This window comes from Molossus molossus, unplaced genomic scaffold (genome assembly GCF_014108415.1).
Source record: "Molossus molossus isolate mMolMol1 unplaced genomic scaffold, mMolMol1.p scaffold_m16_p_3, whole genome shotgun sequence".
Lineage (NCBI taxonomy): Eukaryota > Metazoa > Chordata > Mammalia > Chiroptera > Molossidae > Molossus > Molossus molossus.
Window position 1 is genome coordinate 112,303,223 of NW_023425366.1, and position 17,406 is coordinate 112,320,628.

Here is a 17,406-nt window from a genome sequence, read left to right on the forward strand (position 1 = left end):
GGTATTAAACATGTACAAGGAAACAGTCAACTTGAATACAAGGAGCAACGAAGTCTACAGTCCAGTGCTGAGATCAGATATGAGCTTCAAGGACGACAACTTTTTGAAGGATTATTCCAGTTTCATGAGGCCAGCATGAAGTGTATACATTTGTCAGGACAAACTTAGACTTGATCAACTCATGCAGCAAATGCTACGCATCTGCCCGCAGTCCATTTAGAAGCATTTACAGTGGACATTGGGGGGGGGGGGGGCAACTCATCATACTCCTACTTGCTGATCCACTTTTGCTGGAAGGTGAACGGCAAGGCCAGGATGAAGCTGCTAATCCACATTGAGTACTTGTGCTTTGGTGGGGCAATGGTCTTGATCTTCATCATGCTGGAGGCCAGAATCACAATCTCCTTCAGCATCCTGTCAGTGATGCCTGGTTACATGGTGGTTTCATCAGACAGCATCATGTTGGCATACAGGTCCTTCCAGATGTTGTCACACTTCATGATGAAGTTGAATGTGGTCTCATGGATGCTGCAGTAATCCATACCCAGGAAGGAGGGCTGAAAGAGCACCTCTGGACACTGGAACTGCTTGTTGCTGATTGTGATCACCTGTCCATCAGGCAGCTTATAACTCTTCTCTAGGGAGGAGGAGGATGTGGCAGTGGCTATCTCCTGCTTGAAGTCCAGGGTGACATAACAGCTTCTTATTGATGTCATGCACTATTTACCACTTGGTGGTGATGGTGAAGCTGTAGCCATGCTCTGTGAAGATTTTTTTTTTTTTTTTTATCCTCACCCGAGGACATTTTTCCATTTTTTGTACAGATAGAGTGGGAGGGAGAGAGAGGAAGGGAGAGAGAGAGAGAAGCATCGACGTGAAGGGACACATCGAGTGGCTGCCACCCGCACGACCAACCAGGGCCGGGGACAAACTGCAACCGAAGTACGTGCCCTTAGTGGGAACCGAACCCGGGTCTCTCCAGACTGCAGGCCGACGCTCTAACTGCTGAGCCAAACTGGCCAGGGATCTGTGAAGATTTTTATGTAAGTCAGTCAGGTCCTGGCCAGCCATGTTCAGATGCAGGATAGTGTGGGGGAAGGCATAGCCCTCATAGATGGGCACAGTGTAGGTGACCCCATCCCCAGAATCCATAATAATACCAGTGGTATGGCCAGAGGCATACAGGGGCAGCCCAGCCTGGATAGCCACATATATGGTGGGAGTGTTGAAGGTCTCAAACATGATCTGAGTCATCTTCTCATGGTTGGCCTTGGAGCTTAGGTGGGGGCCTCAGACAGCAGCACTGGATACTCCTTGGGAGGCCACACACAGCTCTTTGTAGAAGATGTGGTGCCAGATCTCCATGTTGTTCCATTTGGTGACAATGCTGTGCCTGATGGGGTACTCCAGGATCAGGATACTGTGTATATTCTGGGCCTCATCACCCATATAGCTGTCCTGTCCCATGTCTACCATGATATCCTGGGGTCAAGGACACCCAATGATGGAAGGGAACATTGCATGAGGGTTCATCATCCCCAACAAAGACAGCTTTGCATGTGCCAGAGCCATTGTCAATGATGAGCACAGTGATATTTTCTTCCATGGAAATGTGAGAGGGCGATGGTGGTAGGGCATGGAGAAACAGAGAGCACAACAGTGAGAGAACGAGGAGAGCTGGCTGGCTGCAGAGAGTGAGCTTTAGATGGTTTTTAAGGATTGTGTCTGCCATCTTCTCTGGTTACTAGTACCTGAATAAACCTCTTTTCTTACTCACTGTATCTGTCTCATGAGTATTAACTTTTGTGATGGCAGGCAACTTGGCCTGTAGGTCATTTTCCCAGTTTCACCTCTATCATATTTTCATAAATTCCCTGTTAATGTAAAATATTAATTTACCTGTAGTAAAATGTGTAAATACATACAGTAAATGCAACAAATAAAGACCATAAGTAGTCACAAGTCAGGTTTTGCTATTAAATGAATTTGCTGCAAAAGAAAAGTTTTAGTTGTTAAAACTAGATTTAGATTTTGAAATTGCACTTAAGAGATGAGAGATAGACTTATAGTTTGGGTTGCCTAGAAGTGGGAAAGAAATGGTGTTTGGGAAGAGAAAAGATAGGAATGGTAAGTGCATAAAAAAGAGTCTTGTAACTTGATTTTCTGGGCTATGAAATTGAAGCTTATCCTCTGAATAGTGGGGAAACCAGGAAGTGTGTGGTCAGGGGAAGATTATTGGCTTCAATGTGAAGCATGAAGTGAACTGGGAGGCCTCAAGCAGAGATATTGTATGGTGTGGACCACAGTCATAGTGGCAGTGGTGGAGAGGAGAAGACATGCCTTTCTAAGTGACAGAACTCTCAGAAAAATGATAATTTGCCTTACACATTTGGGTATTTAGAGAGAACACTGCTCATAGATTGAGGCCACTGGCCCGGGAGGATCTGCCCATACTTCCTTTAGTTGCTCCATTGGTAACTCAGCCCACCCTAACCAGGTACAGGGCACACTAATATGCAGGGCCCACTCACTGGGAAGCTCTGGATTTAAGAGCTACCCAGGAAGTAAACGAAACCATACTTGGCAATTGATTTGCCATGGGAGACAAGGAAGAGTGCCAAATCAGGAGTGACTCTCAGGTTTTAGTTTGGATGATAGGGCGGATGTTGGTGCCAGTCTTGCTAAGGCACATCAGGATGCTCTTGGCTATAGTATTGAGTCCCAGGTGAGAGCTTTGTGTAGTTATCATGAAGATGATCATTGAAGCCTTGGTATGTGTGAGACTGACCAAGAAGAATACTTCTGGGAAGGGAGTGTGTGAACAGAGATGTACAGGAGGTAAAGAAAGGAAGAAGAGGTATACTTTTAATTTGTCAGAATTCATCTACACAAGCCAACCAATCTTTTTTTTTTTAATTTTGTTTTTCCTTTATTGATTTGAGAGAGAGAGGAAGTGAGAGGGAGAGAGAGAGATAGAAACATCGATGACAGAGAACATCAATTGACCACTTCCTGCCTGCCCCCACTGGTCATTGGGCCCACAACCCGGGCATGTGTCATGGGAATCGAACCAGTGACCTCTTGGTGCATGGGTTGATGCTCAATCACTGAGCCACACAAGCTAAGGAATCTTAATCAGACCTTGACTTCATCACAGACCTTCTCCATCCATTCATCAAGCTATTACGTTTTATAAACTTTTACTTTCAGATAAAGTTCCTTATAAATAAGTTAAAATCTTCATACAATACCTGGCTTTCAATGCTCACAGGCTTTGATTTGAAGGCTACAACCACCTTTGAAGTGCAAAAGACCCAGGAAGCCAGAGGAATCTACCCAACCTGTCAGAACACTTCTATCTTTGTTTTTAGAGGTACATAAAAAAACAGTCAGAGTCACTTCCTTAGGGAGAAATAGGGGTGGGGCAGGCTGTGGATGGAGGAAGAGGTAAAAAGAAGGAAATTTTATCCTTTAATTCTATATACTTATGTTATGGGTAGAAATTAGGCTCTTTCTGGGATCACAAGAAAAGCATTTCAAGGATCCACACATGGGAGATTGTGGTGTGGCTGGGTTTATTTGTGACGCAAAATGAAAGGAGTTTCCCTCCTGGTTTCTCAATGTCCCATCTCCCTCTGTCCTGCCATGGAAAAAAGTCCAACTGCATTTTCAGCAAGGCCAAGACAAAGGCCATTGCCCAGAGTTTCTGCTTCATATTCCTTTGGAGCTTGCACAGTCTTCTGTGGGCCCCAGGTGGCCACTAAACCCATGTGGTCATGTGTTCCTGGGACGGGGAGAACACGAACGAACAGGGCGAGTGCAGGTCAGAGAGAGAGAGAGAGAGAGAGAGAGAGAGAGAGAGAGAGAGAGAGAGAGAGAGAGAGAAAGCGAGCGCTCTTTGCTTCCAAGGATTATAACCAGGAGCTTTTTCTAAATGACCAATCAGCTTCCCAAACTTTTGCGGGCTTTTAATGGGTCCACTTCACTAGCCAATGAACTCATTTCCTCATTTCTCAGGTTAGACTGACAGGCCTCTATGGTCAAACAGCTACCCTTGTGCCATTTTGACCTCTATTGTGCATGTCCTTGTCTCCTGCTGCTCCTCCCACCATCCCCACAATTTGGTACCAGATGGGGGAAGGGAAGGGTGTTAATCCCCCTGGAGGGATAATGCTGTGAGTCCTTGGGGTGTGAAACTGTAGCTTTAGGTGATGCAAACAGGCTCATACTCCCCAGCTGACCACCTTAACAATGTCTGATTCCCCTTGTTCTCTTCCTGTTAATATTTAGCTACCTATAAAAAAAACTTATAATTTAATTTTTTTTAAGTTTACAGAAATGTATTGGTGTATTATGTCTGTAAATACGTAAAAACATATGCCATGAATGATAAATTCTGGCAATTTTCTTATGATTTACTCTACCACATGATTAATGACAGTTGCTGTAATCATTGTTGCTGTATTTTGACTCATGGTGCACTGATGAAATGTACAATCCTTCAGTTTTCTTTTCAGTAAACTTTTCTACCTGTATAATTACCTCAGATGAATTTCTTGATTAGGAGATGAGAAATAAGGAAAGGCTCGTAGGTGAGAACAGAGCAGGAGAGACAGCAGCAGACCAAAGGCAGGGTAAGGTGATCATGCTTTTGCTATCTTCTGGCACCTTGGCATATGGACTATTTTTTTTTTTCATTATTGATTTTAGAGAGAGAGGAAGGGAGAGGGAGAGAGAGATAGAAACATTGATGACAGAGAACATTGATTGGCTGGCTCCTGCATGCCCCCCACTGGGGATCGGGCCCACAACCTGGGCATGTGCTCTGACCGGGAATCGAACTGGCGACCTCTTGGTGCATGGGTCAACGCTCAACCACTGAACCACACCAACTGGGTGGCATATTGACTATTTTAAGCTGAAGGAGTTTGAGAAAAGAGCTCTGACCTACTTGTCCCTCCCATCCTTCTTCCCTGAAACAGCCCATAAAGGTCTCTTGTGAGAGGTACATGCCCTCCCTATACCTGGAGGAAAGGAGCATTCTTATCTCTGAAGACAAAAGGAATTGGAGAAGAATCCTAACAAACAGGCCTGGCTGAGTTTCCCCGCTTATTACAATATTACTACAATTACATCATGCTTCATGATCTGCCACATTCTTTTTTTTTATTTTTATCCTCACCCGAGAGGGAGAGAGGGAAGAAGAGAGAGAGAAAAACATGGATGTGAGACTGTCACCCACACGATCCCAACTGGGGCTGGGGACAAACTGCAACCATGGTACGTACCCTTTGGGGGAACCGAACCTGGGTCTCTCTGGTCTGTGGGCCAATGCTCTAACCACTGAGGCAAATCGACCAGGGCATGAGCTGCCACATTCTTCATCAAACCTAGCATAGCAGTACATAGGTCTATTTCTTTGGGTCTTCATTTTCTCATGAAGGTATACATGTCACATAAAATATAATATAAGAGGGCCCACTTTTTATTTTGCAGTGCAAAATTGTGGGCTTTCTGATCTTTGGAGCCTCCAGGTCTAACTTAGTCTCTCACAAGTTATATGGAGACAGTCACAGAGATGAGTAGTTTTAAATATTCTCTCTTCCACTTTTCTGTATACATGTATGTGAAATTCTCCTCAGATATTATGGTCATTTTTATGCTACTTTACATGCATATAAATAGTATCATACTTACTCGATATTATATTGTGTTCTTAGAATGGTGTAGAAGTCTTTGGTTGGCAGAATTGTTTTGTTTCCCCCAAAATTGACATACAGACTATAAAAGTTAATTAAATAAAAGCAAGACTGTCAGGAAAAATTACACAATATTCAATTTAAATGAATAGAGCTTATGGGGGGGCGGGTAGAATACTATAACAATTGCCTATGATTCTGTGTTCTTAGAATGGTGTAGAAGTCTTTGGTTGGCAGAATTGTTTTGTTTTCCCCAAAATTGATATACAGACTATAAAAGTTAATTAAATAAAAGCAAGACTGTCAGGAAAAATTACACAATATTCAATTTAAATGAATAGAGCTTAGGGGGGGGGATACTATAACAATTGCCTATGATTCTGTCCTTCTTCCCATTCAATGTTCAGTTCCGACTGAGCTGGAACGAGAGTGTAGGGGAGCAAAATTTGCCACCCCAAAAATGTGAGTAAAAATTTGGCATGAGTGAAAATTCAAGAAGCAGAATACATAAGAAGTTTTTCTCTTTACCTCCCGCTTACCTGCCTAAAGAGAATTTAGATAAAGGGCCTATTCCAGAAAGAAAGCTATTACCAGAGATAACTGTAGTAAACGTGGGCCATGTGTGGTAAGCCTGGGGGAAGGTAGGCAGGTCCTGGAGTTCAAAGTCCTTTTTGTACCCATTGTCTCTGCTTGGCCTGTTGAACATTTGTTTACCAAACCTTTGCTCTTCCCATCTTCCAGTGAACTGCTTTTCTCGCCTTTGAAGTCCCAGACCCTTACCTCCTTTTCTTTAGCTCGGGATGTTCTATAAGCTTCAGTTACTTGGATGCCCTTTGGGCCCTCATTCTTATTTAGTTTCCATACATATAAAATTAAATATGTTTTTATTTTCTCTTGTTAATCTGTCCTATGTTAATTTGATTATCAGACCAGCCAAAGAATCTAGGAGGTAGAAGGAAAATTTTCCTCTCCACCGGGAGACAGGAATCTGCTGTTGTCCCAGGCCTCACTTCGGAATTGGTACTTGTCACAGAATAAGCATCTTGTCACCCTGAATGTGACTCTAGTATTGGAAAAGCAGCCATTTCTGTTTGGCATGCCTCCAAATACAAGTCAAGCACCTTGTCTGGTATACATGAAAGTACAACGTAATCTAAAGTTGGAGAAAAGACCTGCTATGTTGAATGTTTTGAGAGAAGTTATGTCTAACTCCAAGGTGGGACATCAGTCTGGAACCAGATGTGGAGGGGGAGAGTTGGACACCATTCCAGGGTCTGCTCCCAGCACTCCTGGGCCTTTGGCATATTTCACTGTTACCCTATCCAGTGCCTGCCAATGAAACCACAAAGAATGAACCCAGGTCCAAGGGCCTAGTGCAGTGGTTCTCAACCTTCCTAATGCTGCAACCCTTTAATACAGTTTCTCATGTCGTGGTGACCCCTAACCATAAAATTATTTTTGTTGCTACTTCATAACTGTAATTTTGCTACTGTTATGTCTTAGGCGACCCCTGTGAAAGGGTTGTTTGACCCCCAAAGGGGTCGCCACCCACAGGTTGAGAACCGCTGGCCTAGTGGGTCCTACAGAGAACCTTGTATTTTCTCCAGGCCATATACACTTCCCAGTCACAGCTACAGATCCAGCCAACTACACGCAAAGCTTATGCCTACCAGTAGAAACACCGTTGACAATGACCATGAATGATTATGACTTCCTGGAATGGACTGTTCTGTCAGACAAATAGCTATCTCTGGTCTGCCTTTAGTGAATATAATCTTCAATTTATTGTGGCCATTCCAGGTTCCTCAAGACACTTTTCCAGGATCCACAGCCATCCTAGGGCCAGGAAGTGGTTGTTGTGCACGATACATGACATTTACTCAATAATGGCCATACAATAATATTTTACCGCCCTGGCCGGTTTGGCTCAGCGGTTAGAGCGTCGGCCTGCGGTCCACAGAGACCTGGGTTCGGTTTCTACTAAGGACATGTACCTTGGTTGCAGTTTGTCCCCGGCCCTGGTTGGGTCGTGTGGGTGGCGGCCACTCGATGTGTCCCTTTCACATCGATGTTTCTCTCTCTCTTCCTCTCTCTCCTTCCTGCTCTATCTGAACAAAAAATGGAAAAATGTCCTCGGGTGAGGATTAAAAAAATAATAATAATTTACCTTCATCCTGCATTCCTGGCATTCCAGAACCAGCGAAGATTCACTTAACCTTTCTTATGAGTGAGAAATTGTCTGAGATATTTCCTCAAAATAAATTCAGCAGAAAGGCAATGAAAAGAGCATCAAAAAAGATTTAAAAAAAAACACAAAAAACAAAAAAACCCTGAAAGGGCACAGGACCAACTGGGTCATTTGATGACTAAAAAAAGATTTTCGTTTTATTACCTGCATATTCTAGGAGGAAATGAGAGGTAAAATGGTAAATACAAGGACAGCATTTCCCCCTCATTTACATGTGGTATGAACAGAAAGCTTTCTACCAATATTTAAATTGTTTGTCCCAAATGAGTTTTAGAAGCCAGAGATACAGTATATAGAATTTCACAGTTAAAAATTAAACCATTATAGAATTGAACTTATTGCTTGCTGCCTAGCACCCATTCCTTCCCATTGGCATCAGTTCACTGGATTTCCTTGAACAAAATTAGGCAATCAGTTTTAAGATTTGGGGTGATAACTGATCAGTTTAAGGCAGTCAGCAAAACAGTTTTATTCCCCATAACTCGTGGTTGTTTTAAGATGTGACCAGATATGGGCCTAGAAGAGGCGATAAGATCCTGGAAAGTTCTGAGAATAAGGTTTTCTCGCTTTTCCAAGAAAAATTCAGGGAAAGACATTGTTTCTTCTAATAGTGATGAAGTATGTCGCTTGGAGCTCCTGGCAGCCATCTTGTGACCACACCTTTTGAATGCTCTATTTCTGGGAGGCAGATATAGGGAGAAAAATTTTATTCTACAATTTTAGGGCCTGTAGCTGAGCCTAAGAATTAAATTCACATAAGACAGATTAACAGGAGAAAAGAATACAAATTTTAAATCAAAATTTCATGTGTACATGTGAGTCTTTTTTTTTTTTTCCATTTATTTATTTATTTATTTATTTATTTATTTATTTATTTATTTATTTTTTTATTGATTAATTTTTGTTACAAATGATTCTCCTTTTTTCCCCCAGTGGTTCCCCCCTCCCCCTTCCCTCCCCGCCCCTTCCCCCGATTGTTGTCCATGTCCACTGTTCATGCCTATATGCATATAAATTCTGTTGTTCATCCCTCTCTCAGCTCCCCACTCCTTAGGGGATTGTCCTCAAACTGTTATGTTCATTATATTCCAGAAATCAGTGAGATCATATGAAATTTGTCTTTCTCTGCTTGGCTTGTTTCACTCAGGATGATACTTTCCAGGTCCCTCCATGTAGTCTCAAAGGACAAGAGATCTTTCTTTCTTACCGCTGCGTAGTACTCCATTGTGTATATGTACCACAGCTTTTTAATCCATTCGTCTACTGATGGGCACTTGGGCTGTTTCCAGATCTTAGCGATTGTAAATAGTGCTGCTACAAAGATGGGGGTACATATATTCTTTCTGATTGGTGTTTCAGGCTTCTTAGGGTATATTCCTAGAAGTGGGATCACTGGGTCAAATGGGAGTTCAATTTTTAATTTTTTGAGGTGACACCATATTGTTTTCCATAGTGGCTGCACCAGTCTGCATTCCCACCAACAGTGTACTAGAGTCCCCTTTTCTCCACACCCTCGCCAACACTTGTTGTTTGATGATTTGTTGATGGCGGCCATTCTGACCGGTGTGAGGTGATACCTCATTGTTGTTTTGATTTGCATCTCTCTGATGATTAGTGATGATGAACATTTCTTCATATGTCTCTTAGCCATTTGTATGTCCTGTTTGGAGAGGTGTCTATTTAGTTCCTCTGCCCATTTTTTAATTGGATTCTTTGTCTTCCTTTTGTGGAGTTGTGTGAGCACTCTATATGTATTGGAAATTAACCCCTTATCTGATATATCATTGGCAATTATGCTCTCCCATACAGTGGGTAGCCTTTCCGTTTTGATGATTGTATCTTTCGCTGTGCAGAAACTTTTGAGTTTGATGTAGTCCCATGTGTTCATTTTCTCCTTTGTTTCTATTGCCTTAGGTGATGTGTCAGTAAAAATTCTGCTGCGTATGATGTCTGAGATTTTGTTGCCCACAGTCTCCTCTAGGATTTTTATGGATTCATGGGTTACATTTAAGTCTTTTATCCATTTTGAGTTTATTTTGGTGTAGGGTGTAAGTTGATGGTCTAGTTTCATTTTTCTGCAAGTAGCTGTCCAATTTTCCCAGCACCATTTATTAAAGAGGCTGTCCTTACTCCACTGTATGCTCTTGCCACCTTTGTCAAATATTAATTGAGCATATTGCCTAGGGTCCATTTCTGGGTTCTCTATTCTGTTCCACTGGTCTATATACCTGTTCTTGTGCCAGTACCAGGCTGTTTTGATTATGGTGGCTTTGTAGTATAACCTGAAATCTGGTATTGTGATCCCTCCAACTTTGTTCTTCCTTTTCAAGATTGCTGTGGCTATTCGAGGCCTTTTTTGGTTCCATATGAACTTTTGAAGTAATTGTTCTAATTCTTTGAAGTATGCCGTTGGTATTTTGATGGGGATTGCGTTGAATCTATAGATTGCTTTGGGTAATATGGACATTTTAATGATGTTAATTCTCCCAATCCATGAACAGGGTATGTTCTTCCACTTTTTTACATCTTGCTCTATTTCATTTTTCAAAGATCTGTAGTTTTCTGCGAATAGGTCCTTTATCTCTTTGGTTAAGTTTATTCCTAGGTATCTTAATTTTTTTGCCGCAATGGTAAATGGGATTGTTTGCCTAGTTTCTCTTTCTGTGAGTTCATCATTGGTGTATAAGAATGCCATCGATTTCTTGACGTTAATTTTGTATCCTGCTACTTTGCCAAATTCATTTATTAAGTCTAGTAAGCTTTTGGTGGAGTCTTTGGGATTTTCTATGTACAGTATCATGTCATCTGCAAATAATGACACTTTCACTTCCTCCTTTCCAATTTGGATCCCTTTTATTTTTTCTTCCTGTCTGATTGCTGTGGCTAAGACTTCCAGTACTATGTTAAATAGGAGTGGCGAAAGTGGGCATCCTTGCCTTGTTCCTGTTCTTAAGGGAAATGCTTTTAGTTTTTGCCCATTGAGTATGATGTTGGCTGTAGGTCTTTCATATATGGCCTTTATTATGTCTAGGTATGATCCCTCAATTCCCACACTGGTGAGCGTTTTTATCAGAAATGGATGCTGGATTTTGTCAAAGGCTTTTTCAGCATCTATTGATATGATCATGTGGTTTTTATTCTTCAATTTATTTATGTGGTGTATCACATTTATGGATTTGCGAATATTGTACCAGCCTTGCATCCCTGGGATGAATCCCACCTGGTCATGGTGGATAATTTTTCTGGTGTATTGCTGGATTCGATTTGCTAGTATTTTGTTCAGGATTTTGGCATCTATGTTCATCAGGGATATTGGCCTGTAGTTTTCTTTCTTTGTTGTGTCTTTTTCTGGTTTTGGAATTAGAGTTATGCTGGCTTCATAAAACGAGTTTGGCAGTCTTCCTTCTTCTTGAATTTTTTGAAATAGTTTGAGGAGAATGGGTATTAGTTCTTCTTTGAATGTTCGGTAAAACTCCCCTGTGAAGCCATCTGGGCCTGGGCTTTTGTTTGCTGGAAGAGTCTTGATTACATCTTCAATTTCCTCTGTTGTTATTGGTCTGTTCAAGTTTTCAATCTCTATCTGATCCAATTTTGGGAGGCTATGTGTTTCTAAAAATTTGTCCATTTCGCTTAGATTTTCGAATTTGTTGCCGTATAATTTTTCATAGTAGTTGTTAACGATCTTTTGTATTTCTGTAGGGTCAGTTGTTATCTCTCCTGTTTCATTTCTGATTTTATGTATTTGGGTTCTCTCTCTTTGTTTCTTGGTGAGTCTAGCTAAGGGTCCATCAATCTTGTTTATCTTTTCAAAAAACCAGCTCTTTGTTTTATTGATCCTCTGGATTGTTTTTTTGGTCTCTATGTCGTTTATTTCTGCTCTGATCCTTACTATTTCTTTTCTTCTGCTTGCTCTGGGGTTTTCTTTTTGTTTACTCTCTAGTTCTTTAAGTTGTGAGGTTAGGTAGTCTATTAGAGATTTTTCTTCTTTTTTGAGGTAGGCCTGTAGTGCTATAAACTTCCCTCTCAGAACTGCTTTTGCTGCATCCCATAGATTTTGTATTGTTGTGTCCTCATTTTCATTGGTTTCCAGGAAGTTTTTGATTTCTTCCTTGATTTCCTCGGTGACCCATTCATTGTTTAATAACATTCTATTTAGCTTCCATGTGTTAAAATGTCTTTGTATGTTCTTCTTGCAATTGATTTCTAGTTTCATACCATTGTGGTCTGAGAAGATGCTTGTTATAATTTCAATCTTCTTGAACTTGTAGAGACTTAGTTTGTGCCCTAACATGTGGTCTATCTTTGAGAATGTTCCATGTGCACTTGAGAAGAATGTGAATTCTGTAGTTTTGGGGTGTAGTTCTCTGTAGATATCTATTAAATCCATTTGGTCTAGTGCTTCATTTAGAGTCTCTGTTTCCTTGCTAATTTTTTGTCTAGAGGATCTATCCAGTGATGTGAGCGGGGTGTTGAAGTCCCCTGTTATGATTGTATTGCTATCGATTTCTCCTTTGAAGTCCTCCAGAAGATTTTTAATATATTTTGGTGCTCCTATATTGGGTGCATATATGTTTATCAATGTTATATCTTCCTGTTGGATAGATCCTTTCAATATTATGTAGTGGGCTTCTTTGTCTCTAGTTATGGCCTTCAATCTGAAGTCTATTTTATCAGATATCAGTATTGCTACCCCAGCTTTTTTTTCTTTTCCATTTGCTTGAAAGATTTTTTTCCATCCCTTCACTTTCAATCTGTGTGAGTCTTTTGTTGTGAGGTGGGTTTCTTGTAAACAGCATATAGATGAGTCTTGCTTTCTTATCCAATCAGCTACTCTGTGTCTTTTTATGGGAGCATTCAGTCCATTTACATTTAAGGTGGTTATTGATATGTACTTATTTATTGCCATTTTTGTTTAGTGTGGTTCTATTTTTCTTCCCATTTCTCCTGGTAATTACAGCAGTCCTTTTAACATTTCTTGCAGTGCTGGTTTGGTGCTAATGTACTCCCTTAGCCTTATTTTGTCTGGGAAGCTCTTTATTTGATCTTCTATTTTGAACGATAGCCTTGCTGGGTAGAGTAGTCTTGGATTCAGATCCTTGTTTTTCATGACCTTGATTACTTCATGCCATTCCCTTCGAGCCTGTAATGTTTCTTGTGAGAAGTCAGCTGAGAGCCTTATGGGGGTTCCTTTGTAGGTAACCTGTTGCTTATCTCTTGCTGCTTTTAGGATTCTCTCTTTGTCTTGAATTTTTGGCAGTTTGATTACTATGTGTCTTGGTGTGGGCCTGTTTGGGTTCTTCTTACTTGGGGCTCTCTGAGCTTCTTGAACTTGAATGCCTTCTTCCTTCACCAAATTAGGGAAGTTTTCTGTCACTATTTCTTTGAATATATTCTCTAGCCCTCGCTTACTTTCTTCTTCTTCAGGGACTCCTATGATACGAATATTATTACGTTTCCAGTTGTCCCACAATTCTCTTAAGCTCTCTTCTTGTTTCTTAATCTTTTTTTCCTTTTGGTTTTCTGATTGGTTGATTTCTTCTAGCCTGTCTTCTAATTCACTGATCCGGTCCTCAGCTTCCCCTACTCTGCTTTTTAGACCTTCCAGTGTGTTTTTCATTTCTGATATGTCATTCTTTATTTCTTCCTGTTGGTTTTTCATTTCCAGATGGTTTATTTTCAACATTTCTATGTCTTTACTCATGTTGCTCATGTCCTTACACATGCTGTTGAGCTTCCGCAACATCATGGCTCTAAATTCTAGTTCTGTTAACTTGCTTAACTGCACCTCATTTATTTCATCTTCTGTAGAGGTCTCTTGATCTTTCATTTGGCTTTTGTTTCTGTTTCTCACCATTTTGGTTATCACAGTGGGCTTTGGAGTCTGCCAAGTTTTCCCAGTGGGTGTTCGTGTTTTGCTGTTTGTGGCTCCCTCTCCTGGGTTTGGATGCACCAGGGAGGACCCACTTTAATCCCGCCAAGTCCCCTGTTCTCCGGGAGTCTGTGTGGCTCCAGCGGAGAGTTTAGCAGGCTATAGCGTTAGGAGGGCCCATGCAGGGTGGCAAGGGAGGTGGTGGGAATAATTTCCAGCCAAGTTCCCTGGTCCCGCCCAGTTCCCTGGGGGCCGTGAGTCCGTGGGGCTTCAGCGGCTGCAGAGTTTCCAGGGCCGTGCACGGCGGGGAGGGAGGCGGTAGAATTAATTTTCCGCCACGTTCGCAGGTCCCACCGAGTTGCCTGGGGGCCAGGAGTCTGTGTGGCTTCAGCAGAGAGCCTAGCCTAGCCGGCTGCGAGTCTGTGCGGCTCCAGCGGAGAGCCTAGCCTAGCCGGCTGCAGAGTTTCCAAGGCCGTGCACGGCAGGGAGGGAGGCGGTAGAGTTAACTCTCCACCGCGTTCCCCGGTCCCACCGAGTTGCCTGGGGTCTGCGAGTCTGTGCGGCTTCAGCAGAGAGCCTAGCCTAGCCGGCTGCGAGTCTGTGCGGCTTCAGCAGAGAGCCTAGCCTAGCCGGCTACAGGGTTTCCAGGCCGTGCACGGCGGGGAGGGAGGCGGTAGACTTAATTTTCCGCCGCGTTCCCCGGTCCCACCGAGTTGCCTGGGGGCCAGGAGTCTGTGCAGCTTCAGCGGCTACAGGGCCTTGCCCGGCAGGAGGGGAGGCAGTAGAATTAATTTTCCGCCTAGTTCCCCGGTCCCTCCGAGTTCCCTGGTCCCGCCCAGTTCCTTGGGGGCCAGGAGTCTGTGCGGCTCCAGCGGAGAGCCTAGCCTAGCCGGCTGCAGAGTTTCCAAGGCCGTGCACGGCAGGGAGGGAGGCGGTAGAGTTAACTCTCCACCGCGTTCCCCGGTCCCACCGAGTTGCCTGGGGTCTGCGAGTCTGTGCGGCTTCAGCAGAGAGCCTAGCCTAGCCGGCTGCGAGTCTGTGCGGCTCCAGCGGAGAGCCTAGCCTAGCCGGCTGCAGAGTTTCCAAGGCCGTGCACGGCAGGGAGGGAGGCGGTAGAGTTAACTCTCCACCGCGTTCCCCGGTCCCACCGAGTTGCCTGGGGTCTGCGAGTCTGTGCGGCTTCAGCAGAGAGCCTAGCCTAGCCGGCTACAGGGTTTCCAGGCCGTGCGGTGGGAAGAAAGACGGTAGAGTTAACTTCCCCTCTAGTTCCCTGGCCCCTGCCCAGGCCGCTGCGGACCCTGGGCTCTTGGTCCCCTCTCCCGTCCTCGCAAGCCTACCAGGACTGAGTGGGTGTTTCTGGTTAAGTGGTCCTCCAAGGTGTCCTTCAGCTGCCCTTTCCTGACGGTTTGCCTTTGTTTTCGTTGTAAATCCAGTTTGGTCTTGGGAGACGGTCTGGGTCCCTCCATTCACTTCGCCGCCATTTTTTTCTACATGTGAGTCTTTAAAAGGAAAATGAAGACCCAAAGAAGCTGTTAGACTGGAAAGCTAACAAAGAACAATAACTTGTGGGGATGTAACCAGAAATAAAGGGGCTTGGGATAGGGGCAGTAAATTGTAGAACAGTGACTAGGAAGTATATGGGGGAAACTAGTGGAAAGTAAGGGTTATGTTAGCAGGTTAGTTTGGAAGATCCATTTCAGTGTTGACTCCCAGTTCTTGGTGATAAGAATGTTCTTCTATTCCTGATGCAGGAGGACCTTCAGCTGAAGGTCATCAACATACCAAAGTGGCATATTTTTGCTGTGGCATGTGCTGAACCCCTTAACAGCTTTAATTTGAAGTCAACGTGAGAAAAGCCAGAGAATCTGGAATAAATTGGACCATTCGTGACATGGCTGAGCTGCTATATCAAGTCTCAGCTAATGTCTGCTCTATCACTGGGCTTATTAATTTTGTGGGGCAATACATTCTCATTGTTTACGATAGTGAATGTGAATCTCCATTGCTTGTTTTTCAGAGGATCCTACAGATACATCTATTATGTTTGATGTAATGACAAGAGGACCACTAAAAACAGACCAAGAAAAAAGCTAGAAAGTCAAGGAAATTATTATTAAAATCTGGATATGCTCTTACATGTGTCAGAGTAAAAAATGCTGCAAGTGGGGTTGCTTGGTAGAAAAGATTTTATATGCTGTGTTCAGCAAGCTTTAATTTCCACAAAGGTATATTTATCCAAGTAGTCAGGATGTGGAAGGTGACTGGGGATATAAGAGGGATATGTGTTGAGAAGATTAAAGTTTGTCTGAGAACTGAGTAAAGACCAAGTTACGTTGGGCAGATAACTGGTAACAAACTTGAAAAATTTGTTGATAGTAGAATTTTATTGTTTAATGTCTTTGTTAATTGATGGTATATGTGATTAGCAGACCTGTCTGTGAAGTTAGAATTTACTTCAAACAACTAATAATGGTCATGAGTTTTATGGCCTAATAATTTTTAACCAGCTTTGTGACCAAATTCGCAATCTTTAACCAGGTATTTCTTTCTTGATCCTAATCTTGAAGTATAATCCTCTCTTCCAGCACCCTTTTTTTCTATGAAGACCTCCCTCTCTAAAAGCACTCTGTGTCAGATTCCTTTTGCCTTTTTTGTTTTTAATTGAGGTATAATTGACATTTAATACTATATTAGTTTCAGGTATACAACATAATGATTTGATATTTGTATACATTGTGAATTAACATTGTTCATGTTACAGTTTCTTCTTGTGAACTTTCTAATATGCAATACAGGATCATTCACTATGGTCATCAAGTTGTAAATTACATCCCCTTGACTTATTTTAGAACTGGGAGTACATAATTCTTGAGTGACCCCTTCTCCCAGTTCTCCTGTTTCCCTCTACCTCCCACCCCAATCCCTCATGTCTGGCAACCACTAATCTGTATCTATGAGCTTGGTTTTGTGAGATTCCGCATATAAATGAGATCATACTGTATTTATCTTTCTCTGTCTGAGTTATTTCACTTAAGATAATGCCTTTGAAGTCCATCCATATTGTTGCAAATGGCAGGATTTCATTTTTTTTTAAGGTTGAGTAATTCTTTTGCTTTTGTTGGTTCCTTTTGTTAATAAGTCCACTATCATGTTGACATGTGATTTGTAGGCGTTTGTAAGAATGGCTGCAACACTTTCTCTCCTCCCTGTATATATGTACATTTGCAACAGGATACTCTGCATCTAAAGGATGAGTCTGTTTTTCTTTCCCTAAATTTGGGCTAGCCTATTGACTTCATCAATAGAATGTGGTGAAAGGGATGTTGTATGACTCTTGAGCTCAGGCCTCAAGAGGTCTTGCAGCTTCTGCCTTTGCTGTCTTGGAACACTGCCCTGAGAACATTCATTCTTGTTTTTAATCACCTTATTTCCTGCTACTCTCTAGAGGTCCGCACTTTCCTCAGAATCCCCATGTGACTCAGTTTTACCTCCTCCAAGTACAAATTGGAACTCTTACAGACTGTTCTATGGTTCTGTGGCCATTGTGGCCTTCCCTCAGACCAATCTCTGACTGCAGTGGCTTCCCAGGT

General features: G+C 42.5%; 1 pseudogene; it reads right to left on the reverse strand.

Annotated features, from left to right (window-relative positions):
• Positions 1-216: 216 nt before the first annotated feature.
• On the reverse strand, positions 217-1,606 carry LOC118641563 (annotated as a pseudogene).
• Between the last annotated feature and the right edge of the window lie 15,800 nt (positions 1,607-17,406).